The following is a 26,725-nucleotide window of genomic DNA, read 5'->3' on the forward strand; positions in this document are numbered from 1 at the left end:
CTCAAGGAAATCTCATGTTAGTATCCAGCAAAGTCCTTACCTGCTGCTCACGTGAACAGCAGCATTTTTTGCCAGAGGGCCATTCAAGAACAGAGAGAGTTAAATTGATTGAATTTCAGCTGCAGGGCCAATAAAATCATGGAATACTGTGGTTATACAGGGACAGCATAAGGCTTATTGAACTTGAACCACATGAGTAATTTAAAATGACAACAAAAGGCTCATTTTCCTTGACAGCAGGCAGAGGAACCATCTAGCCTGGCTTCTCGGTGTTCAGGTTCACTTTGCCAGGGTCACTCAAGCGGCTTCCTGCCCTTTGTTCTATGCAGAGACTGGTGGACCATGTCATGCCTCCTGGTTGGGCGAGCAGGACACTTGCAAGTTAGACCACAGAGCTCTCAGCTCAAGAAAGGGCATAAACTTGGACATATCCCACAGACAGATGATTGCCTTTGGTTTGATTCCAAATGAGAATCAATGCGGCATGGCAGCTGATGGGAAGGGACTGCGCAAAGTAGAGATAAATTGATAAGATAACTACATAATTTTGTAGTCATTTGGCACTTGGCCGGGCCAGCAGGAGTCCCACAGTAAATTATGATTGTAAGACGGCCACTGGCTGGGAAGCATGGAAAAATTAGCATTTTCACCCAAGCTAAATGAAGGTCTTCCTTTTCTCCCGCCTCCTCCCCTCTTGTCTCCTCCCCTCCCCACCTCCACACGTAGCGTGACATTTTCACAACTATGTAGTACGGCCCGTGTGAAGAGACACCATTTCAAACCTGAAATGTTTTCCACGGTAGCCTCCCCTAGTGCATCAATCCTTAAAACCTCACAATGCAGGAATGTAGGTGTAAAAGAGAGGCATGTGATTTACTTTTTGAATTCCTAAAGCTTTGCCAAAAGGTGTAATAAAGTCAAAATTTATAAGGCTTTTAGGTTCAGCCGTAAAAAAAATAGACTCGAGCAAATTTTAAGTCTAACAATTTTTGCAAGTTGGTTGGCACTGAGTCAATCAATTCTTACTTTATAATCAGGGAGTTGCTAACCCCATCCAGTTAGGAAGACTTCGATGGAAATACCCATCTCCCAGTGAATGGGCAGAGTATTTCCCACAAATTAGATCCTCAGTTGATCAGTAGATGGAAAAGAGTAGACATATCCAGCTGCAAGAGTTTCTATAGGAGAGAGCTGAGCAAGATATGTATCTAAGGAAGTCTTTAGCAAGACAGGTTGTGTCAGGTTGGAAGAGTCAGTTACTAGCTTTGTTTCTTCTCCATTCTGCCTGTGGTGCCTTAGCAACGTGATTTTGCACTTCTTCCCATCACTTCCCTACTGTTTGATGTTAGGCTCAATCATGAAAGTTGATTTCGTGAATGGGATGCCAGTAGATTGAAGGCAAGTGGTGAACCATCATTGCCTGGAGGTTCACTCCAGTCCTGTGTGTTCTATTTCCCCATTTATCACCTTTGTCTCTTTCCAGTCTCCCTTGGTGGCTCCCACACTTTTGATTTCAAAATTAATCATCTATGTTCAGAATCCTACTGAGAGAAGTCCCTTCCTCACTTTAGCTCAGGAGTTCATGACAGGACTTGATTTTGTCATCCAGTTTCTGTAACTTCAGTAGAATCTGAGCAACATTTTGGGGCATTTTGTCACGTCTTCTAACACATACTTAAAAACACAGGCCTTAATGTTGAAGTGAAATTATTTTAAAGAAAAGAGTGTCCTGCAACACATCCTGTGGGATCTAAAGAAGGAAAACTTTTTCTTTAAAGGGCCAGATAGCAAATATTTTAGATTTTGCAGGCCCAGTGGTCTCTGTCATGACTCTTCAGCTCTGCCTCTGCTGAGCAAAAGCGACTATAAAGGATGCATGAATAAATGGGTGTGGGTATGTTTTAAAGTAAAAAAAAAAAAAAAAAAAAACAACAAAAAAACAGATAGTACACAACATTTTGCCAATGCCCCGATTTAAAGCACAGCCCAGTACTTTTAAAATCCTTTAAAATTAATGTAAAACCTTTACATTTTAAATGTATACAAGAAAAGTTCTGCAAGAAAAAAAAATATGTGTTATAGCAACTATTGAGTCATTTCAAACTTCCGCTCATCTGACTGTAAGTTAAATTTTGCCTCACATTTCAAAACTGTTTTACTTTTAATGAATTAAAATTGTTATGATTGAGTGCAGGTTGCTATAGAAGAAAACTTGGGATCTTGGAGATTCATAAAGCAATTCATTTGTCCTAGTGATTGTGGCCTCATAAAAATAGAACATATTTTCACAGCCATCCAGTTTCAGATTTACCCATTTGTGAGTATTTATTTTGATGTTTTTGCTTGCTTGTTTGTTTTGTTTGAAAGCAAGCACATCCTTAAACACTAGATCTTTTCTTGGGGATTTATTTCAGTCTTCATTCCATGATGAAGATGGTAACTGGTTGCCATGGAGATGGTGACCCAAGCCCCACTGAGGTCTGTGATTTCTGGTGGAAAATGATCATCAAGAACAAACGAATTTTTTATAGCACTTTTAAATTTCAGAACTGACCTTTAAACTGACCCTATCATATTATCGCTGGGATTATCTAGTTATAATTACTTCTACTGGTCACGAAAAGTTGTTAGATATTAATACTACGGCTGAGCTGTACAGAACACAGAATTAGATACAGTCATAGGCCAGATCCCAAATTCAAACCACAGTTCTCTCTGGGGAGAAAGAGCTAGAAGAATGACTTCTCTAGGTTTGTGAATTTGGTTCACAAAGTTTGGAAGATAGAAAACAAAAATTTGAGGGTTTTTGCCTCCTGACATATCTGTACCAGTGATTTTCTGGGTAGACGGATAGAAAGGAAATTGAGTTGGTCATTGAAATTAGGTTCATGTATATCTGTACCAGTGATTTTCTGGATAGATGGATAGAAAGGAAATTGAGTTGGTCATTGAAATTAGGTTCAAGTCTTTGTTACAAAGTCTCATTAGACGAAGGTTGCCACATTAAGCAAATGAAAATACAGGATGCCCAGTTAAATTTTAATTTCAGATAAACAATAAAGGCTTTTTTAGTATATGTATATCCCACATAATATTATGCTAAAAATTATTCACTGTTTATCAGAAATTAAAATTTTACTGGGCATCTTGTATTTTATCTGGCAACTCTTTCTTAGAGGAATCACATAATCTTTCCGAGGCTAGTATTTTCCTATTAGATTAATTTTTATCTAAATACTTTCTAGCTGTAATAGCATTTTTCCAGGCTAGAAAGGCTAACCACTCTAACAAGTGATCCCCACTTGTTAGCGGCTTAATACACCATGTGGTATCTTTTACTCATATCACATCCAGTGGGGTTCAGCAGGCTGCCTTCCCCATGGTGATTCAGGGACATAGGTTCCTTTGTTTTCTGACTTTGTCATTTTCAAAATATGGTCTCAATAAAACTAAGCAATGAAATACACCCCTCCCATTGGTGAGATCAAGTCATGGTTACCACCTAGACTCCCTCCCACACACACCAGCCCAACATCTTTATCAGTGACACTTGATTTGACCTCAAATAGCATCAGCATCACCAGGGAGCATTTTAATAGTACAAATTCTTGGCCACCATCCTGACCTACTGAATCAAATTCTCAGAGTATAGTGCCTAGGAATTGCATTTTAAAAAGCCTTCTAGGTGATTCTTATGGAGTCTTTAAGAAGTAAACTTAGCGTCTTCCTTAACATAGTGTTTGTTGCGCACTTCTCTTTTCTCTTGCCCCTCTCAGTACCCACCACTGTAAACACTTGTAATTAGGGCGACGTGTTCTCTGACTCGGTCTCTTCCTATCTTCCAAACAGAAATTACCTTCTTCTGAGCCCCAACATGATATTAGCAGATATCCCCCCACCCACCCCCCCAAAAAAACCAAGTCAATAACCAAGAATGATCTAGAGTGTTGTTCTTCAGGGAGTAATTGCTTTTTAACCATGTTTTGAAAAAATATATTCTGGGAAAGGAACTCTAAAGTAAGCCTGAAAACAACCCAAAATTCAGCACCCTACATCATTGACTATTAAGTAAAACCTTGAGTCACCCGCCAGTTTAATCGCTCATCTAGTGGGCATTTACTAAGTAGTCTGGGAAGAAAAGCACACAGTCACTCTTTCAAGTTATAAGAAATTCTTGCCTATTCCTACCATCTTTCTAGGGCCCATTTATTCTATTTACTTTTAAAATCATCTAGGTGAAAAATAAGTTTTCTTATTTCCGATGCTTCTGAAAAATGTCAATTCAGAAGCTGCTGAGCAAGATGAACTTTCCGTTCATTAAACAGGTTGATGTTCCTGGATTTTTTAGAGATGTGGCTTAAGGGGGATCAGGTCTGCACACTCCAAGAATGTCCTCAATCAAATTTGAGGACCGTACAGAGCAAGGCACACCTGAGCAGTCCTAGGAGGAAGGTGAACTATTTTCAGAAGCCTACCTCTCCCTATTGTGATCCTTCTGTCCACTTCCTATCTCTTCCACCCAAAAGCATGCCACACATTCACAGGTATCTAGGGTCCTTCTGTTTCATTCCAAATTACTCTCTGGAAAGTAACTAGAAATAACAATAGCTACTGTTATCACATTTAGTATACTCCAAGTGCTGAGTTAAGGGCTTTAGAAATGTTATTTCATTCAACCTTTGCAATGGTTAACGTGAGATAATTATTATTAGACTTATTTTAAAGAGTCTTAGGGAAGGTAAGAGAAATTTGTCCATGCTTATCCAGATTGCACACTCAAGTCTACTGAACTCAAAAGCCTGATTTGTTTGATCTCACAAATGCTGCCTCTATGACATGCTATTTTGCTGCTTTTCCATGGGTTAACATAATTTATGATGACAGAATGGGTTTGCGCCACCTTGAAGGAACTTGGGCATTGATGAGCAGGTTGAGGTGATCTGACCTGAGGGCCATGGGAGCCTTCTGAGATCACACTATGGGTACTTGCCCTGACAGATGAAGGTAAGACTCACAGGTAAATGTTTGAAGAAGACAGAGACATTTTCCCTGACAAAATGAAACCGGCTTGTGAATCTTTTCTTCTTACAATTCAAGGCATATCTGAGAGACTATTAGAAACATCCCCTTGAGAAAGAAGGGATTCTTTGCATATAGGCAGGTGTTGTAACCAATCTAAATTCTACTGTTTATTTTTTATTTTTTTTAATTTTTTTCCAAATTCTACTGTTTTTTAGAGGAAAAATGTCCTTCCCTTAAAAAGTCCCCAAATACTCCAGCACTGTATAGTTGTTGGGTATGAGTGAGTCTAAGCAGGTACGAGACACCTGGGCGTTAGTACACATGCTAGTTATAATTAGCACGTCAGACTACGGGGCACAAAGGTTAGACATCCAGAGGTTCAACTCCCAATTCTATAACTAACCGAGTATTTCTCTAAACCTTGGTTTCCTCATCTGCGTATGAAGAGAATACATTTTAGGGTTGCCCTGATAATTCATACCGGTAATTCATAAACGGGTGCCATGTTGCCCAATTAATGGTAGCTTTCAAGATTTTAAGCACCAATATTGACAGAATCCAGACACCTATAAGACACTAAAAATTGCTTCTATAGACTCCTGGACCCAGAAAAGATGTACTGCTAAGCTATAGGTAATATTGTGATGTCAGCAGGCTAGCATGGAGACAATTACAGTAAGAATTATCAGCATTTTTGAACTTCACTACGTACCAAGTCCTGTGCTAAGTACCATCCATGTACAATATCTTATTTAAGCCTCATAATGACTCTATGAGCTACTGTTACCCCCATTTCACAGATGAAGAGGCTGAAGTACAGTAAGCTAATTACCCAAGATCACAAACTAGAATGAGGAGGAGCTAGGGTTTGAAAAACTCTGTGGATACACTCTTCCCTGATAAGCCTATAAGAGAAAATATTTGTAAAGCACTTGCTAGAGGTAGAGGTAATCTCTCTTTATTAATTTAAGGAGATTGTTATTATTGCTTTTAGTCTTAAGGTGGTTCCGTAGAATAAACACTCAATATGAGCTTGCATCACCGAGATACTTTCTTGTGAGTAAAAACTTGTTACCTGGACACTCAGAATAAAGTATGGCCTCATTTCCGTTAGTTATATCGGCTGTTGAAAGGTATTACTATGAAATCATTCCCACTCCATTTAAATGGGACGGACTGTAAACTGATGTGGTCTTATTGTCTCTATTTAGATGATATCCCAGTGTTTAGTCAGGGTTAGGAGGTGGATGGGGAAGGAGACGGGGTCGAAATGAGACCACTATCTAACAGATTAATCTATCCTTTACATTATCATACATGGGCAGCTGACGATGCACCAGGAAAGCCATCTGTGATGTAAATAGGTCAGGAGTGGACACAGTTTTTCACAAATCTGCTATTTACCTGAGAGAGGCATCTTTTGGGGTAGCCCAAAGGAATTCGCTTTCCTGCTTGGTTTGCCATGGAAGGGAAGGAAGACCTTACAAACAGAGCCCTTGGGTTTGCTCAGCTGCGAGATTCCTATTAACCAAACAGAGGTTCACCTGGGCACACTGTGTGTTTGCACAGCCCACAGTGGCAGCTTTTCAAGACCCACCATCGTCTGGAAAGCCCATCAGAGTCCTGAGTCCATAATAAAGTAAACAGTGTGCGTGGCCATTACTGACTGCCAGGCTGTTTTTATAGTGCAGCCTACGAATGTCACCAGTTGAATTAAATCTCAACAAGACCAAACGCGACGCATGATAGTTAAAGGTGTTCTTGTACTTGTCGGCACACTAGCCGCTTCCCACAGGACGCCGTCTCCACCAAGCTATTACAAAGTGCACATGGAGAGAAACCCAGTCTCTGAATTTTACTGAGGAACTTTTCTCTACCAACCATATTTTCCCTTACGAGTTCAGATGGGAGTGCATGGTCGGATGGTATCCACAGCCAGCAACTATTTACACAGCCTGGCTTTTCAAAACCACTTGCCCATGGATTTTCCCAGTTGTTTGGAACAAGTAGCATCAGTAGGATCTCGTTTGGTTCATTGGAAAACTACTGCTCAACTGGATCAAGGTTTTGTAAAATTATTCATCTAGTGAGTGGTAGAAACAAGGGACCTACAGTTTTGTCTCTAGGCCCTATAATCTTTCCACTACTCACCTTCGTAGATGAGCCTTCGACATCTTTGTTACTCAAGGTGTGGGCCACAGAGCAGCACTGTCCCCCTCAGCTGGATACTTGTTACAAAGAATCTCATGTCCTACTCGGACCTACTGGATCCAAACCCACATTTTTTTCAAAAGAATTTTTTTTCTATGTTTATTTATTTTTGAGAGAGAGAGAGAGAGAGCAGGGGAGGGGCAGAGAGAGAGGGAGACACAGAATCAGAAGCAGACTCCAAGCTCCAAGCTTTCGGCACAGAGCCTTGACTCAGGGCTCAAACCCACAAACCATGAGATATGACCTGAGCCGAAGTCTGACGCTTAACCGACTGAGCCACCCAGGCGCCCCCAAACCCGCATTTTTAACAAGGTCTCCAGCTCACATAAAGTTTGAGGAACACTCTACTTCCAAGTCTAGCATCCCATTTCTCCAAGTGAACAATGCATTAACACACGTAGCATTTGAAATCATGTATGTTGAATACCAACGGGGTGGAGGGATCACGCCATTTATTAAGATATTATATGGGCCTAAGGTGATCTTCACTTGTTGAAATTACCATTTTTATGCAAATACAACTGTATCCACAACTGCTCATTTGCCACCTAAGCAAGGAAACAACGCTGTGTGTCTGTAACTGTTTGGGTAACAACGTCCCTATTCATCAGTGCAGTGCATTGTGGGGGTAAAGCCATTTGAAGCCTGAGCCAGATATTCCATTAGGGGCTTTCCAGTTGATGCAGACTTTTAAATTAAGTGTTCAATGCCAAGTCAGTGCTTGTGAAATTGCAGTTCTCCTGCCATACAGCGTGCTGCTTACCCATGGATTATATTTGATGTTCCTAAGACAAATTATCTATTGGAAATCAATGCTATGTCCAATAGCTTTGCTGATAACCACTTAAATGAGCTCAGATAAGTCATTTAAACGCCTTCCTTCTTCTCTCCTTGCCTGTAATGTGAGATCAGGCAATCTCTATGTATCTAACCCAAGTTTCAACACAGAATTGGAATTTTAAAAGTGGCCGAAGATTTAGGGAGTCTAGAAGAACAAAGTGAAATCACGGCCAAACAGTATCTTTCCCCACTGTGTTCTTTTGTGAGTGGAATCTCCTGAGCCCTTCATTAATTACACTTAAGGCAACTATTTCCTTTCTTAGCCCTAGCATGAAAGAGCTTCTACAAGCTCAGCAACACAGTGCAGCTCAGCCCCACAATGAAGCATGAGTGATGGAGTGCTAAGGAAGTTCTGAAGCTCTCCAAGGAACACACAGTATAATCACAGGGCCAGGTGCTGCTAAGTTAGGGCAGTGGCCTGAGCAGGAGCGTCTCGATAAAAACATCCTACAACAACAGGAACGTGGATCCTCAGAGACAGGTAAGTTTGCCACTAGTCTTTTTGTAATAGCATTCCTTTCAAAAACTCTAGGGGCGCCTGGGTGGCTCATTCGGTTAAGCATCCGACTTCAGGTCAGGTCATGATCTCGTGGTTCATGAGTTCAAGCCCCGCATCAAACTCTGCTGACAGCTCAGAGCCTGGAGCCTACTTATGAATCTGTGCCTCCCTCTCTCTGCCCCTCCCCCACTTGCATGTACTCTCTCTCTCTCTCTCTCTCTCGAATAAATAGCATTAAAAAAATAAAATAAACTCTAGAAGAAAGGCCCATTCTCAATTTTTAGGGTGGTCTAGGCCCTTTTATTCAGAGACCTCCCTTTCAGTTTCCTGCCCAAACATGGCCAGTTTGTGAATAGACATTTTAGACAAGACCCAGACTCCTGAGGTGACAGGGTGCCACCCGCTGGTGCTGGTGTCTGAGAGGTCACCTGCATCCTAACCTCAGATACCTGTCCCCTGGGATTGTTCAAAAAGGTGTGTATATGTGTGTGTAGCTATTAGGAATAGAACAAGTTTTAGAAAGAGAACACTCATCCCTAAAGTCTAGAAAACACCAGACTGGGTGAAGTCTAACAGTACTTATCACAGGGCCTAAAGTATTTCAAAGGATATGTCTCTAAGTTTTTATAGACATGATTTTGCTTCAGTTACTATGGTAAGTTCCGACTCTGCACTCATTTTAGTGGACAGGGGTGGGATGGCCTGATGGCCCCAAAATAGAGCAAGCGTGGCAAGAGACGAGGAAAGCCAGGGTTGGTACAGAAGCTTCAAGAAATGGAGGCAGGGTCCAAGGACCACAGACTGGCCATGTATCCTCAGGCCTTCCTGGGCCCTCCATTTCCCAGGTTAGGGGAGCCCTGGGACGATCTACCGAGAGTCCTTTCAGTGTATAGAGAGCCTTTAAGTCTGAATGAATAATGGTACAGTCATTTGCACAGAAGTCTCATGTGACTTTACCTGAATCCTAAATGTCAACCTCCCTCTGCTCTTTCATTTTTTTCCAGACACACAATCAATAAAAGAAAATCATTTTAAATTACATGCCAGTCCACACACACACATGCATGTATGTGATACTGAACAAAAGTTTCATGAGCTACTCTCTTTCCTTATTACATGTGAAAATCTACCTGATTAGATTCTAGTTTGTTGTGAAGAACAAAGAAGTTAGCCTAATCTCGCATAGATTTGGGATAGAAGGGGGGGTTTTCTCCTGGGTGTCCCAGCTTATCTCCTTGTCCCCAAGGCATCCCCCTGCTCCTTCCTGCCATGGTCAGCCTATCTCCAAAGTCCTCTGCTGTCTCTCCTGCTGGTCTTGTTGGATACACTCAGAATCACTGAATGGCTTGAGGCAGAACTGCAGTCACTGTGCAGGTCTCATCAGAGAGATGATGTAGACAAACCCCTAGTCTCTTAGTTCTTTTGAGGTCCAGCCAGCAAAACAGATACCATACTGGTTACTTTAATGAAGAGAATGTAATATAAGGAGTTGGTTAAATGTGTACAGAGGACTAAAAAGTCAAAAAAGGGAAACTGAGGTAATACAGATATAATAACCATAGGAAGCAGCTGCCATGCCTAAGACAAGGGGGGGATAAAGGGAGGAAACTGGGCTATTGGAAGGTTGGGGCTCAGAGCCTTGAAAAGGGGGTGCTGTCGCCAGCACCAAAGCCTTCGGAGCTTGGATGAGGTCCCCTACGGAATCAGAGCACAGGTCTCCAAGGTGATAGCAGCAGCCAGCTGGTACTGATCTCTTTGGTAGGGGTGGAGTGTTTCCACCATAGCATTGGTTCAGGGACAAAGGCAAGAATTGCAAATAGAGACTAACTGCTGCTCCTTAAGCCAACTGTTGCTGATGGTGAACCACAGCCCAGATGACACAGAGAAGAAGCAAACAGGAAGAATAAAGCCCTTCCTCCAGCCTTGAGGTCTCTCTGAATCCCTCTAGGACCCTATTGTCAGAGGCTAACAAGAAACTCACTGGCAAAGCAGAAATAAGTTCTCAGCCACAGTGCCATGGAAGAAAGGAGTGTACAAAGTTGAGAGATGATGGCTTTGTTCACCAGCACAGCCCTTCCTGCTTCCTTCCTTATCCCCACAGCACCACCACCCAGAACATATAAGGGTAGTAGATCTAAGAAAATGGGGTAACTAACAAGAACTAACGTATGGAGAACATTTACTGTTTACATTGAATTTGACAGTCCCCATAACTCAAGGAGAAATAATTCAGCAACAAGTAAAATGAAATCCTTCACCAGGCCCCCACTTATAATACCTAGCTCTGGAATGGAAGGCCAACCTTCAACTTTGTTCTTATAGAATGTTGCCTCTTAAAAACTTCTATCATGTGAAACTCAGCACTCAGAGAAAACCATTGCCTGCCACCAGGAAGCCTGGCCCTACAGTCTGTTTCCTTCCTTCCCCCACTCCCACCAGTATAATCTATAGATCACAAAGCTCCCCAGACCTCCGACAGTGTGGCTCTGAATGTCTGAGTTAAGTCTAGAATAGCACATGGGAGTGGGGCTTGAGGCAAGGGGGCCGCTGCAGAAGACAAAGCAAAGTGATCTTTGACACTCCAACTCAACAAACAGCTTTGCAAAGTCTTTCAGTCACGTGAAATAAAGATAAGTGTCCTCATTTTCCTGGTCAGTAAGCAGGTAGACACACACACACACACACACACACACACACACACACACACCCCACATACATGTACACAATCATTGTTGGAGACAATAGAGTTTGGTTCAGTGGTTCTCAACCAGGGACAATTTTGTCTTCCAGGGCACATTGGCAATGTCCAGACATTTTTTATTATCTCAGTTGAGGGTAGGATGCTACTGACATCTAGAGTAGAGGCCAGGGATGCTGCAAGACATCCTACAATGCACACACAGGCCCAAACAACAAAGAATTATCCAGCCCTAAATGTCATTAGTGCTGGGGTGCAGAAACCCTAATCTAGACACATAATATAATTGACTCAACCAAGAATCCTTACCCACAATGAAACTAACATTTTATGTCACAGAGGAATGTGGGACTCCCAGCATAACAACACCAATCCTCCAATCCTCTCTAAGGAAATGCCCCCCCCCCCACTACTCAGGCTACCTCTGATCCCTTTTATAAGGTGAGATAGACAATCCCGTGTCTCCAGACTGGTTCTCAGGGAACTCCTTTGCATTCCTGCTTTGGTAATCTAACACCACGCATAGAATGTGGGCATGTGCACATGTTCATACTCTGGTGCTATATACTCTTCAGAATAATGTGGGTTCCTCTCTGGAAATGTTCAAGAGACCACAGGAGCATCTATCAGGAAAGAAAGTAAGAAGAGTCTTTCATGGCCTAGAGAGTTCCCTCCAAATTCAGGAGTTTCTGATTGCATTCCCAAGACATCTACGAAACAAAATGTGCATGAGCCAGTGAGTGGGAAAACCAGTGGTCAGAGGCCACAGTCTTGGTTGACTCTTACCAGCACATGATGCTTCTCAGTATAGGAGAACTTTGGGCTCTATAGCAGCAGCACGGTGCACCAAAGAGCAGGTTGAAGGCTTGGCAAGACTCAAAGAAGGGTCTTCTGCTAAGCCTGCCTGCCTTCTGGCAGTCCCAGCATTCCTGAATGTGCCCCTTATCCTTGCCAATATTTCCTGGGCATTAAATCAAGAACATTTTGAGAAGGTTTTGAGAAATAGCTTTGAAACCAGCCCTGGAGAAATCCAAAGTTGATGTCTCTCTGAATGTGACACATTCACATGAAGGTATCCACCTCCCTCTAGAGCAGGGCTATTATAGTGAAACCCTGTGAGCCAGTTAGAAATCAGGAGAATGTGGGGAGAAGAGGAGCCTGTGGCTAAATGTTTGCCCTATGCTGCTTTCTCCTATTTTATTTCTGTAGAAAAATAGTTGAGGTTGGTGTGTGTTTTGTATAGTTCATGTGGAATTCAGTAAAGAAGGAGAAAGAAATGCCGCATTTTAATATGTTCCTTACACAAATTATAAATTCTACTTTCTCTGCTTGTGGGGTGGGCAACCTATTAACATACGGTAGGGCGAATTACCTTTGGCTTAAAACATCTAAAGGCAATAAATTCAAGTTTCATCAGGTGACTCATAGGAAAGGCACGTTCCCCTTCACACTACTCCTTGGGTGTGCATCATCACCTGAAGAGCTTATTAACTCCCAGATTGCTCTGTTTCTCATTTAGTAGCTCTGGGTGTGGCCCAGGAATTTGCATTTCAGACAAGTTCCTAGAGGTGATGCCAACACTACTGGTCTGGGATCACTCTTTAAGAACCATTTTCCTCGACCATATGATCAGAGTTACTGTAAACCAAAGATTATTCATGTGACTCCCTCCTTATGAAACTCCCATGGGCTCCAGTAACTTATTGAGTAAAGTTCAGAATCTAGCCCAACTTTCAAGACCCTTTAAAATCAACCCATGTCCCACCACTCCTTTCTAAGCTCTACTTACACTGGCTTATGGGGTCTTTTCCATTCTCCGGAGTGTTGTGACATGTCAGTGTTGTGACTCTTCTCATGCAATGTCTTTTTCCTCTGTGCTTGCCTGAGCTGAGTCCCACAAATGCTTTAAGAAACAAGCCAAGGGGTGCCTGGGTGGCTCAGTCGGTTAAGCGTCCAACTTCGGCTCAGGTCACGATCTCGCGGTCCGCGAGTTCGAGCCCCACGTCGGGCTCTGGGCTGATGGCTCAGAGCCTGGAGCTTGCTTCCGATTCTGTGTCTCCCTCTCCCTCTCTCTCCCTCTCTCTCCCTCTCTCTCCCTCTCTCTCTGTGCCTCTCTCTGTCTCAAAAATAAACATTAAAAAAAAAAATTAAAAAAAAAAAACAAAACAAGCCAAGCATCACCTCTCCCCCTACCAAGCAGAAACCCTGGTTTTGTCACAACCATCGCTCTACTCCCTTAGCAGTTTGCCCCTCACAACACGAACCTCTTCTCATTTCCTTTAAACACGCACACCTGCACTGATGCCACCTTCATGCAGGACAGTGTGTCAGGCACTACAGAGTCAACACAGCTATGTAAGGAAAGGAGAAAGGAGCTTGCTCTGCAGCTGGCAGAGTTCTCAGCCCAATAATTCAGGTGTGCAAGACATGTCACATTTCTGTATTTTTTTTTTTACAGTTTTTAAAGTCTAATTAAAGTCCAACATCAAGCCTTTACTGAAATGGATAGGAAATATAAATGCAGACATTTTAGAGCCTTCCCCCTCTCTCAAGCCCTCACCACAATCCAGGAGGTTTATGTGGTGTCTGGACAGCAGGAGTAGGACTTCTAAGAGCCAGTTCCCAAATGCTCTGACATCCTCATTATCCAAGCCACTGTGGTGGATCTCTGCTTCCATGGCAGCTTTGAAACATGGGAATCATCACTGAGGCTGGAAACTTCCTGCCCGGGGTCCTGCCTCCCTGAAGTCTGTTTACCACCTTGAATAACTGCCAGTGTGGTTCATGAGTCACTGTTGCTCTTGGAGCCCCTAGCCCTCTTTCTGTTGAAAAACTTTCAGAAATAAGTACAGAGAGGATCTGCTTTCCTGTGTATTTTCCTATTGCTTACTTTATAAGCTCCCCCCAAGCAGTAAAGAACCGCCAGTCAGTAACTCCAGACTTATCTTCTACCAGATTTGCAACCCAGGTGGAGACCCTCCCAAGCAGGTTGCTCATTGGCTGACTTGAGTCATATGTTAACCCCTGAACCAATCATTGTCATTAAAGGGATTTGGTATCTTGGTGGACTCGCCCAGCCCTGGAGCCAGAGGTGGGGTCAGCCCCACACAAGCTTCCTGGTGGGCAATGGGGAAGGTGCAGTTCCCCCAAAAGAAGGCATGGATTGTGTTAACAGGGGAAGGAAAGCTGGTCAGACAGAAACCATGCAGTTCTACTACAGTGTGCCAGAACTCAAAGACTGATTAATTTATAAAGTCTTGGCTAGCAAAATGATCGCAAGGAAGATTCAGTGGCCTCCAGTTGCAGTGGGTGAAACTGATGCACAGAGAACTTGAAAATTTTTCCCAGAATTGCACAGTAAGTTAGAGGAAGAATGGTTCCACTTTTGGTTTTGGTTTTGGTTTTGGTTTTTCGTGCTCCCTACCTGTTCTAGGTCCTCCACTTTGGGGGACTTGCCTGAGCCTGTCTTACTTGCTCCAAAGGTCAGGACAGGGTTGTTTTCCCTCTCTACAATCCTGCATGTAACCTAATGTAATGATGCATTAGAGCGTTAATTGGATATTTTTGGGTACTATTTGCATATACATGCTTGGATAGTCTTCTCCAAAAAGGTAGCCACTGAAAATAATTAATACAATGATGGACACTTCAAATGCTATTGGCCAAGAACTCTACTTCAAAGAGGGAAGTACTCTCAATCAGTATCATACACTGATTCATCGATTCAACCTCTGCATAGCATCTGTTCTTGTCAAGGAAGATATTGGCATCTTGAATAAGTGGAAAAACATTCATGAAACATTATCATGTAACAACTGTATTTAATGAAACAATATGTCTTACGTGATCTTGTTTATGCCAATATATATGAGCATGAGCTCAGAGCAGGAGATGTTTGGAGATATACTTTAAAATGTTGGGTACCTGGGTGGCTCAGTTGGTTCAGTGTCTGACTCACGGTTTGTGAGATCAAGCCCTGCCTCTGGCTCCATGCTGACACTGCAGAACCTGCTTGGGATTCTCTATCCCCCTCTCTTTCTCTGCCCCTACCCCACTTGCACATGTGCACACGCACTCTCTCTCTCTCAAAATAAATACACTTTTTTTAAAAAAAATAAAAATTAAAAATATATAAAAAGTTAATTTTTTAAGAAAATATAAAAATGTTTATATTTGAGTGTTGAGATTATGGTTTTTTTTCTTTATATTTTTGGGTTTTTATTTCAGGAAATCTTATAATGAGCACATATTGCTAATACAATGTATGCACGATTTTCCTGAATTTTAAGACATCGTTGATTATAAGAGCACCATAAAGTTAACAGCTTCTTAGTTGAAAAAAAATCACTATTATTTTATTTCTATATATTATTTGTTATCTCAACCAAATGTATAACTTGTTCTTGAAGGAAATAATAAAAATGTAGGTTGTTTTTTTTTTTTTTTCATTAAAAGGGAGAAGTAATAATATGAGATCATACCTTGGTTAAAAGTTAATGGTCATTTTCTACACAATGTGGATGTGTCAACATTTTAAAATTTTAACTTTCAGATGGACATCTGCCATTAAAAATAAACGCAAATCACTTGCCAAAGTTATAAATCCACAGACACTGAAATAACCAAAAATGAGTATGTTTAAACACTGAAGTCTCTCAACAATGTTCATAGGCCAACCCAAATGCCAAGTACAAATAATGTGACAAAAAATGACATCATCAGCTAATTTCCACTTCACTTCTTCATAACATACTCTCTGGTACTGCACATGGGAATTGCAAAGACTAATGACAAATCACTTTTAGTAGTCAAGGTCATCAACAAAGAATCTTAATGATATGTACAGAGACCCAAAATTTCCAAGTCGGATTGTGGGTGCCATAGTTTGGTTCCTCAGAAGCAGACGTGAAGCAAGAATTCAGTGTAAGTAGTTATCTGGGGGTTCCAGGGAGCCCTAGCAGGCACTTGGGGAAGTGAGAGAGGAAAGAAGTGGCTATTGAGCCATCCACCCATCACTTGGGCATCTGGAGCTTAATTCCATGAAGAAACATTGGGGAGTGGAGAACACATACCTTGGAATTACGTTCACTACAGAGAGTCATTGGTTGAGTGCTGGTCCTAGAAATTGCTAATTTTCTGACATTTCTGGCTTGCTACCTATGCCTCTGGCTAGAACAGTCTTCTGTGGTTTTGAGAAAATAAGCCCTCGTGCACAAAGATACAGACACTGATGAACTTTGGTATGAGCAACCAGCTTGTCTGAGGGATGTGGCGAGAGCACCGATGGTGCCACACCAGGTCTGCCTTAGCTCAGAGAATATGGCAAATTTCCTTCTCACCATTCATAAACATTTCTTACAACATTCATCTCTTGCCTTTCCATCTCCTTCCTGCAATGGCCGTGTCGCTGCTAGTTTTCTGTGTTACAGTCGGTATCACGAACGCCTGGGAGCCACTTCTGGCTCAGAATCTCTTTGCAGCAGCTCTGGGCATGTTTGGATCTGTTGGTTTACAAACTGCCCCCTGTCCACAGAGGGCGGGGAGAGGTAGGAGAAAGAGGCCCCCCACTCCAGATTGGTAGGCAGCAGGTCTGAGAAGTCAGGGAACTTAGATGAGAGGCTTGTCTTGAGTGGCCGCAAGATGAGCAGATGTCTGTCCCCACTTCCAGGATCTTAAAAAGTTTATGTAGAGGCATTAACTGCACTCAGTCATGTGTCCCCTGCAGATAGTCTCAGTGCCACATTGCTCTCTCAAGGCTGTATCCTTGAAACAGCTCCCACCGTGGAAACAGTGGGCGGAATGTACATTCCAAGGACGGAGGAGGGGGTCAGGAGTCTCCGACTGCCCGGATCCGGCCTGCGGGTCACACAGAAGTCACGTCCTCTCCATGACCTCCAAAAGGATTGCACATTCTATTTTGACATTTTAAAAGTGAGTTTCTGCACTATTAATTTCTGATTGTTTAATAGAAGCTTCGCTGTCCTGAAGTTCATTCCCTTTTCTCTCTGAAATGGCCACATTAAGGTGTGTCGGACCTGTGTTATCAGGCAGCTGGAATTCTGAACCGTAGTCCACACGGTCCCATATTCTCACCAAGCCACAGTGGTCGAGCAGGTAGGTACAGATAATACCCATCTTATGTGTGGCCACATAAGACCTGTCAGAGCTGAAGATCCAGCAGTTGATAAGACTACCATTAATTACCCCCTGAAATAAGAAGTAACTATCCTCCCGAGACAGAGAAACCAGCCTGGCTTTGCTACAAAGCTCATTGGCCATTTGAGGCAGAGAGGCAAAAGCAAACTTACTTTTCTTTTTGAAAAATGTTATTTGAGTCATTATCGCTACCTTCTAGCTCCAGACCCATAGTCTTTGATTGTCAAAATAGTTCACTATTACCGTATATACATAGTCATCTGGATTTCAGGAATGCTAAAATATGAGAATTGTACATCTTCGAATAAAAAAAGGAGAAAACTTGGGGCTCCTGGGCAGCTCAGCTGGTTAAGCTTCTGGCTCTTGATTTCAGCTGAGGTCACGATCTCATGTTGCGTTAGATGGAGCCCTGAGTCAGGCTCTGCGCTCACAGTGCAGAGCCTGCTTGGGATGCCGTCTCTCTCTGTCCCTCTTCAGCTCACACGCTCTCTCCCACAAAATAAACATTTAAAAAAAAGAGAAAGCTTTGTGCAGAAAGAAAAATGCCTTTTTTAAAATTTTTTTTGCACAGTGGACATCTTTTGGGAGAGAAGTTATCTTGATCTGGGACATACTTGGATAAGGCTGAGTGAAATGGGAGACAGAGTGTGATGTGGGTCTGGTCAGATACCAAGTCTGCAGGACTGGGATGGGGATGCTCTGTGTGATCACAGATGGAATCTGAACTCCAGAGCAATGCAGAAGGGAGGGACTGAGAAAGAAATCTGAGAAACCCAAGAAGGAAAGACAGGAGAGAAGCTGCAACTTGGTGTGGCCAGCAAAATGCCACTAAGGAGGAATGATGCCTACTTACTCCTTGAAAAGCTGTTTTTGTTGCTGAAAAGCAAATCCCTACTCTGGTGTTCTAAACTATGCTCTTCTTCCCCAGGAAAGTCTGTTACGCTTATGAATAGTTTGATGCATATGAATTCCTTTTAGAGATTAAAAAAAAATGAATCGAGCTTGAAGTCAAGTGGATGTGGACAGGCGGCGGAGAGAGTATATGAGATCCAAGGACATGGGAGGCAGCAGTAGCCCTGAGACTATCAATTCCACCTTTGGAGCCCAAAGCAGCGATGCAGTGAGGACTCTCTACCTGTACCTCCCTAACCCAGGGAACAGGAGACAGTTGAGCCAGTTGTACCTAATATTAAAGGTTCAAGTGACCTTCCACTGAAATCTAACGTCCCTGTGTGTGTGCGTCCTAATTACCCTATGTCTTAGAACGTCATGGTGAATCTCTTTTCTTTAAGAAAACTCTCATAAAAAAAACATACTATATATTGATGGCATTTAAAAATCAAGTCACACGTTATATAGTCCTATATAGTCAGGGTTATATTTTTGCCACTTTTCTTAAATTATCATACATCTACCTTTGGCTTTTATTATCTGACGTGAAGCCAACTCATTTGTCTATCAACACCACTGAGGAAACCAGATGGCAGGAAGAAGACGAGAGAAGACTGTAGTCTGTTTTAATTTTTTAAACTATTATGCCTTCTTTCTTACAAAATCTCATAACCTTGTCAATGTGAAGAGTGTAGAGAGAAACCTAGATGCCAAATATTATTCCAGTTATGATGAAGATATTGTACTGCTAATGGACAATATTTATCTTTCATCTTAATTGTAAAAATATGAGTAGTGAAATGATACATTTCATAGCTTATATATGAAACCCCCTTATATATGAGGAGTGTCATTGCTTACTGAACTATTAATAACTCCTTGAGTTTTTAAAATTAAGTAAGTTATCTATGAAAAAGATTTAGCCTTATGTTAATGGAAACAAAGTGAATTGGTATGCATTTTATTGTATACCTTATGCTAATGTATTCATGTTTGAATTAATTGCTTGTGTTTTACAAAAGCACACTGTCCGTATAGAAGTATAGAGAAGTTTTTGGCATGCCACCTCGTTAACAGTGGTTAGCTAAGGATGGCGAACTTCTCTTTTTCTTACTTTCCTAATTTTGTTCTAGTTTACAGTAGGAGAAAATTGACTATTTGGGTTTTATCTTGGTTGTGTTCGTTTTATTTGAACGTGGCATACAAGAAAATGCCCTGTCATAAAATTCAAAAGATCTGTGATCTTTTGAATGCTGAGCAACTTAGCAGGTCACCTAAATTTTCTATGCTGTGGTTTAATCTTCTTCAAAATAGGGAATGATCTTCTTAGCTTCTCATGGAAGAAAAGGCAATGCCTAGCTTTTATTTTTTCCCCACCCCTTATAACCCTATTGCCTAGCACTGAACCAAACCTGTGTTTAATAAATGCTTGATGTTTAATACATAAGAGTCAAATATAATAATCAAATAATATATAATTAATGTATACTATGTACTTAATAAAAATAATAATTAAAATGATATTAAAATACATGCTTGGTATTTAATATTTACTGGATGGCTGAATCAAGGAATAAGGCACGAACGAGTGTTTTGGATTATTCAACAATATGTCAAACAAAGGAATAATTATTATATAGCTAGTATTTAACTTCCCCAGTAACTGGATTGCCAGGAGAATCTTTAAGTGGTCAACACCCTATTGGCAAGAAAGGATGAATCCGCTCTTCTCTATTAGGCATGTAAGTCTTGACCTGGAAAATTCTAAAGATTTCTCAAACTTCAGTGCTTGAGGACAGAGCAAGACTTCTTTCCTTATTTGTTTATTACTTAAATATTGGTGTACAGATAATAATATTCATTATTTAAAATAAAAAAAATAAAATCATCCATAATCCCACCATCCAAAGATAAATGTTGTAAAGATTTTGGTGTATCTCTGTAGGTGTATGTGCATGTGTGTGTGCACGCATGTGTGCACATGTGCAAAGAGGAGGAGTGGAGAGAGAGAAGAGAGAAAGGAAATATATTTGCCTGTATTCACATGTAATGTTTCTACTATGAAGACAGAATCACATCAGCTACACTCACGTTCACTTTAATTTTTCATCCAATATATCATAAGCATCTTTCCATATAAACACATTTATTTCTATCACATCATCCTTAATGATCACCCTATATGGATATATCTCATTATTACGTTGTATTTAACCAATTCTTTTTAATAGGTATTTTGTTTATTTCCCATTTCTTGCTGTGATAAGCAATCTATCCATCCTTGCCCATCCATCTGGGCCTTTGATTAACTATCAGACTCTCAAATCTCTTCTTTGCACATATTTCTGTCCTTAGGCAGAGGCTGTTGCCCGACGCTACAGGCAATCAGGGAATTCAACAGACCTCGTGGCAGATGGTCTTCTATGTGTCCATACGTGGGGGTCAAATGATATTTGACTAAACTGAATGGACAATTAAATATAGAATTAGATTGGCTTTTTCCTCTCATCTATTTTATTTACTATCAATCAATATGGATTAAACGATCGATTCTCATGTTTTTAAGCTGGCTTTGCTTTCCCTATATCTTCCTTCTTTCCTTTCTCTGTATAAATTAGGAAATATATATGTAAAATAAATACACTGAATATAAATTATAAGTATATTGAATTATAAATATGTTAAATATATGGCATAGTCAGTAAAAGTATAAATAGATTAATTTACAAATATATATTTCAATTTTGAAAGCTCTTAAAAGTTCTCTACCAATTATGGAGTCAGTCATTTTGCATACATAACCTCTAGTAACTTTCCCAAGGTCACACAGCTAATAGTGGCAGAGCAGGAAATAAAACTCAGGATCCTAAGTCTGTTTGTTGTTGCTGTTGTTTTCAATTTTTTATTCAAATTGTGCTTAGTTGGGACACCTGGGTGGCTCAGTCAGTTAAGTGTCCCACTTTGGTTCAGGTCATGATCTCGGGTCCATGAGTTCGAGCCCCGCATCAGACTCTGTGCTGATAGCTCAGAGCCGGGAGCCTGCCTCAGATTCTGTGTCTCCTTTTCTCTGCCCCTCCCCCACTCATGCTCTATCTATCTCTGTCTCTCCAAAATAAATAACATCGCTGAGAAAAAATATTAAATTCTAGTTAGATAGCATAGAATGCAATGTTGGTTTCAGGAGTAGAATACAGTGATTAATCACTTACAGATAACACCCATGCTCATCATAACAAGTGCCCTCCTAATACCCATCCCCCATCTACCCCATCCCCCACCCACCTTCCTCCATCAACCCTCAGTTTGTTCTCTATCTCTAAGAATCTCTTATGGTTTGTTTCTCTCTCTCTCTCTCTCCTCCTTCCATATGTTCATCTGTTTTGTTGCTTAAATTCCACATATGAGAGATATCACATGGAGTTTGTCTTTCTCTGACTGGCATATTTTTCTCAGCATAATACACTGTAGCTCCACCTACATCCTTGCAAATGGCAAGATTTCATTCTTTTTGATGGCTGAGCAATATTCCATTGTGTATAGATGCCACATCTTCTTTATCCATTCATCAGTCGGTGGACATGTGGGCTCTCTCCATAGTTTGGCTATTGTTGATAATGCTGCTATGAACATCAGGGTGTATGTACCCCTTCAAATCTGTGTCTTTTCTAGATCATAGAGTAGTTCTGTTTTTAACTTTTGGAGGAACTTGCATTTTCAAAAGTAACAGTACTTGTTGGGGCACGTGGGTGGCTCAGTTGGTTAAGCGTCAGACTTCAGCTCAGGTCATAATCTCATGGTTCTTGGGTTCAAATCCCACGTTGGACTCTATGCTGACAGCTCAGAGCCTGGAGCCCACTTCAGATTCTGTCTCCTGTCTCTGCCCCTCCATCGCTTGTGCTTTCTCACTTGCTCTCTCTCTCTCTCTCAAACAAAATAAATATACTTTAAATAAATAAATAAACAAACAAATAAAAGTAACACTGCTTGTGCTACTATTAAGACGGGAGATGATGACAAAACTGTATGGAGCTTCAGAACCAAGCTCAGTTTTTTATTTTGTGTGACAAAAAGTACATGAGTAGCCTCACAATAAGATCTTGCTTAATTGCAAATAGCCTTTGATGTCTGCAGTGTGTGTGTGTGAATTCCCTTCGTAGGGGAAAAAGAATTTAGTCACATAAAAGCCTTTGTAGTTTAAAACAGTGGGACTTACCATTTAAGGCTGATTCACATCCATCTTTACTCTGGAATGAGGCAACCAATTAACTATGTGGACCCAGAAACAACCTTGCTGCCAGGAGGGATTAAAGAATTTATGAATCACTTCTTGTATTCTTAAACAGGCTACCAAAACAAAACAAACAACAACAACAACAACAAACAAGTGACGAAGAAATAATGTTATGATTTTTAAATTGAAACGTTGAAACCAGTGGTTGAACAGAATCCCCTAGTGGGAAATGGGAGTAGTTGGTGGTTTATACTCTACTGCCATTCAAGAAAACTATGTAACCTTGGGATGAGATAACTTCATTCTTTCATTTCTCTAATTAAAAACAGTAGACTTTCTTATGTCCTTTTTTATCTTTACTTTCCGGGTACCAAATAATAGAATTCAACGGTGGCGGGAGCATAAGGGATATTCAATATATATTTTTGTGATTGAAGAATCAATTAATACATGACCACTAACTACGCTCTAGACATTGTTTTATGTGCTGAGAATACAGCAGTGAAAAGAATAACAAAAATCCTTCCTCTTATTAAGCTTACTTAGATTCTAGTAAAGAAAAAAAAGGCAACAATAAATAAAAAGCAAAATGTATAGCATGTAAAATACCGATAAGGGCTTTAAAGAAAAGTAAAACTAGAAAGGGCAAGAAGTATATATGGAGAGTATGGATGATATTGAAATTTTATAGAGAGTTGTCAGAAAGCGCACATCTATTCCTCATACTTGTAGGACCCGGAGCAGGAATACCAATGGTGTCCACATGCTATATACTTAAGCATTCTAAAATTACCAATAACAATAACAAACTATTAAGTAAAATATATTCCATCCTCTTACTCTGAAATGTGTATCATAATGACAAACTTGAAAATTATACATAAAGTTATGGCTTTTTTTGACAGATAGTTTCAAACATTTATTTTTTTTTAACGTTTATTTATTATTAAGAGACAGAGAGAGACAGAGCATGAGCGGGGGGGGGGGGGGGGGGGCCGCAGAGAAAGAGGGAGACACAGAATGTGAAACAGGCTCCAGGCTCTGAGCTGTCAGCACAGAGCCCCACGCAGGGCTCGAACTCACAAACCGTGAGATCATGGCCTGAGCCGAAGTCACACGCTTAACCCACTGAGCTACGCAGGCGCCCCTAGTTTCAAACATTTCTGAATTTAACTATCAATGTGTGTTTTTGTGTGTTGTCTTGATGGGCCAGCCATGTTTTTTTTTTTTTTTAATTTTTTTTTTTTTTAACATTTATTTTTTTTTGAGACCGAGAGAGATAGAGCATGAGCAGGGGAGGGTCAGAGAGAGAGGGAGACACAGAATCCGAAACAGGCTCCAGGCTCTGAGCTGTCAGCCCAGAGCCCGACGCGGGGCTCGAACTCATGGACCGCGAGATCATGACCTGAGCCGAAGTCGGACGCCCAACCGACTGAGCCACCCAGGCGCCCCATGGCCAGCCATGTTTAAGTAAATGATAAAATAGAGTTATATGCAATTCATAACATTTGATATGTTTATTCCATGAAATTTATTATATTTTTCTTCATTTCAGCAAAATCTTTATGTAAATAATCACATTTTGATATAATTTTGTTTTAATCATCTACAGGATCAAAATAAAAAGTAATTGTATTCCAAATAAACAAATTTCAATATTATTTCATCAAAAAATTAAAGTAAAATAAATGTAAAACCTTCAAAAATGAAATTATTATACATATGATTTTAAACAGATTTTATTAAAAGTATATACTAATTTAACAAGCAAAATAGAATTACAATTCATGAATATTGATTTTACAATGAAATTTACTTAAATAACTTTTAAAAATGTCATCGAGGGGCGCCTGGGTGGCGCAGTCGGTTAAGCGTCCGACTTCAGCCAGGTCACGATCTCGCGGTCTGTGAGTTCGAGCCCCGCGTCGGGCTCTGGGCTGATGGCTCGGAGCCTGGAGCCTGTTTCCGATTCTGTGTCTCCCTCTCTCTCTGCCCCTCCCCCGTTCATGCTCTGTCTCTCTCTGTCCCAAAAATAAATAAAAAAAATAAATAAATAAATAAATAAATAAAAATGTCATCGAAAACATTGGGGTGCCTGGGTGGCTCAGTCGGTTAATTGTCTGACTTCGGCTCAGGTCATGAATGAGTCTGAGCCCTGCATCCAGCTCTGCATCCAGCCCTGCTGACAGCACAGATCCTGCATCAGAACCTCTGTTTCCTTCTCTCTCTGCCCCTCCCCAGCTCTCTCTCTCTCTCTCTCTCTCTCAGTCTCTCTAAATAAATAAGTAAATAAATAAATAAATAAATAAATAAAATAATAAAAAAAAACCTAAAAAACGTCGTTAAGTACAGAACAAAATATTTTTAAATGTTTTTTTAAAAGTAAAAAATTCCTAATTCTAACATTCAGTATATGTCTAGTTTTTAGTGAAAACAAGTTTATCACATTTCATATATGTTTCACCTAAACCCACATACTTATAGACTTAAGAATAACGCAAATTCTTTAACATTATGAACTGTTCATCAACCACTAAGGGCAAATGTGAATACTATGCTGATTCATGAACCCTGTATCGTAACATAAAGAGAAACAAGGAAAAGGATTCCCAGCAGTATTAGGAAAGGATATTTCATCAAACAAGACAATATCCCTTCCATGCTATCTGAGAAGGATTTAACAAGCTGATTACATTATCTGTATCTTTCCCCAATATATTAATCATCTATCTGTTAGTACGTAACAAATTGCTTGAAAACTTAGCTACTCCAAACAACATTTTATTATCTCACCATTTCTGGGCATCAGGAATCTGGGTGTGGCTCAGCTGGATGCCTGTGGCTGAGGTCTTTCACAAGGTCTGGATGACAAAGGTGTTAGTCAGGAGGCACCTCCAGGTTCCCAGAGGGAGAGGAATTCTATTCCAAGCATACCACATGGCTGTTGGCAGGCCTCACGTCCAATCTGTCTATTGGCCAGAGACATCAGCTCTTGGCTATCGTGCATCTCTCCACAGGGCTGGTCACATGTCAGCTGCTTCCTCCCAAGAGGTAGAAACACCCCACAGAAAAGTGTAATCCATTTTTCTTCTTAACGTATACTTTCTGAAGTGGTATCCCATCACTCTTGTCCTATCCTGGTTGTTAAAAGTTAGTCACCAAGTCCAGGCCACATTCAAGAGAAAGAAATTCCATAGGAACACAAATACCAAGGGCCTGGGACCGTTCGGGGGCCATTTGGAGGCTCTTAATCACACCCAGAATTTTTCACGGCTCTCAATCTCTACACATACGGAGGCTCCTACTGTTTGGAGGCCCTTTCAATGTAAAAGAACACACAATCACAAACACCAATTAGGAACAAAAATAAATATTTAGAATGAGAAGACAAATTACAACAACTTGTAAATCTAATAAAATGTGCAACTATAATGATGACAAAATCTAGAAAAATTAAATATTTGTATTAATTAACTGCCAGATACTCTTTCATACTTTTCCTTACATTTTTGACAGTAAAATCTTGGATCATTTCTTTTTATGACAGTAATTTTATTATATATCTTTTTATAGATAGTATAGAAAAATAATGTAGTCTTTCATCTGGCATGGTTAATCAAAATTTATTTATTTTTTATTTTTGATAGTTTGGCAAAGTTTTTCTCAACTTTACAACCTTTTATTGGCAAGGTCATCAAATTTTAGGATCAAATTTTTCATCATAAATCCACCTCTGTTCTTGACAAGGACATCAAATTTGAGAAAATATGTGTGATATTTCTTGTATGAGCTGTAAGCTATGGACGATTTTTCTTTATATAGACTAGTTTATAGTACTAGACATATTAAGCCTTGTTTCTGCTCCACTACCTACATATTTCTTTTAATGTTTATTTATTTTTGAGAGAGACAGAGAGAGAAAGAGAGAGAGAGGACAGGGAAGGGGCAGAGAGAGAGGGAGAATCAGAGTCTGAAGCAGTCTCCAGGCTCCAAGCTGTCAGCACAGAACCAATATGGTGCTTGAGCCCGTGAACAACAAGATATTGACCTGAGCCAAAGTCAGACATTTAACCCACTGATCCACCTACCTATATATTTCTTGTGCCAGGTGCCATGAGATACCCTCAACTCATAATACAACCTCTGGAACCTGTATAACTGCGTGCCACAGCTCTGA

At 40.7% G+C, this 26,725-nt stretch overlaps 1 long non-coding RNA gene across 1 annotated transcript; it reads left to right on the forward strand.

Moving 5' to 3' along the window:
- Window positions 1-4,919: 4,919 nt before the first annotated feature.
- On the forward strand, window positions 4,920-26,725 carry LOC132682697 (uncharacterized). The gene is made up of 3 exons (XR_009611815.1): window positions 4,920-5,004; window positions 8,337-8,554; window positions 26,657-26,725. It is a non-coding gene; the product is annotated as an uncharacterized LOC132682697 (long non-coding RNA).

This window comes from Panthera onca, chromosome C2, assembly GCF_046562875.1.
Source record: "Panthera onca isolate mPanOnc1 chromosome C2, mPanOnc1 haplotype 2, whole genome shotgun sequence".
In the NCBI taxonomy this organism is placed as follows: domain Eukaryota; kingdom Metazoa; phylum Chordata; class Mammalia; order Carnivora; family Felidae; genus Panthera; species Panthera onca.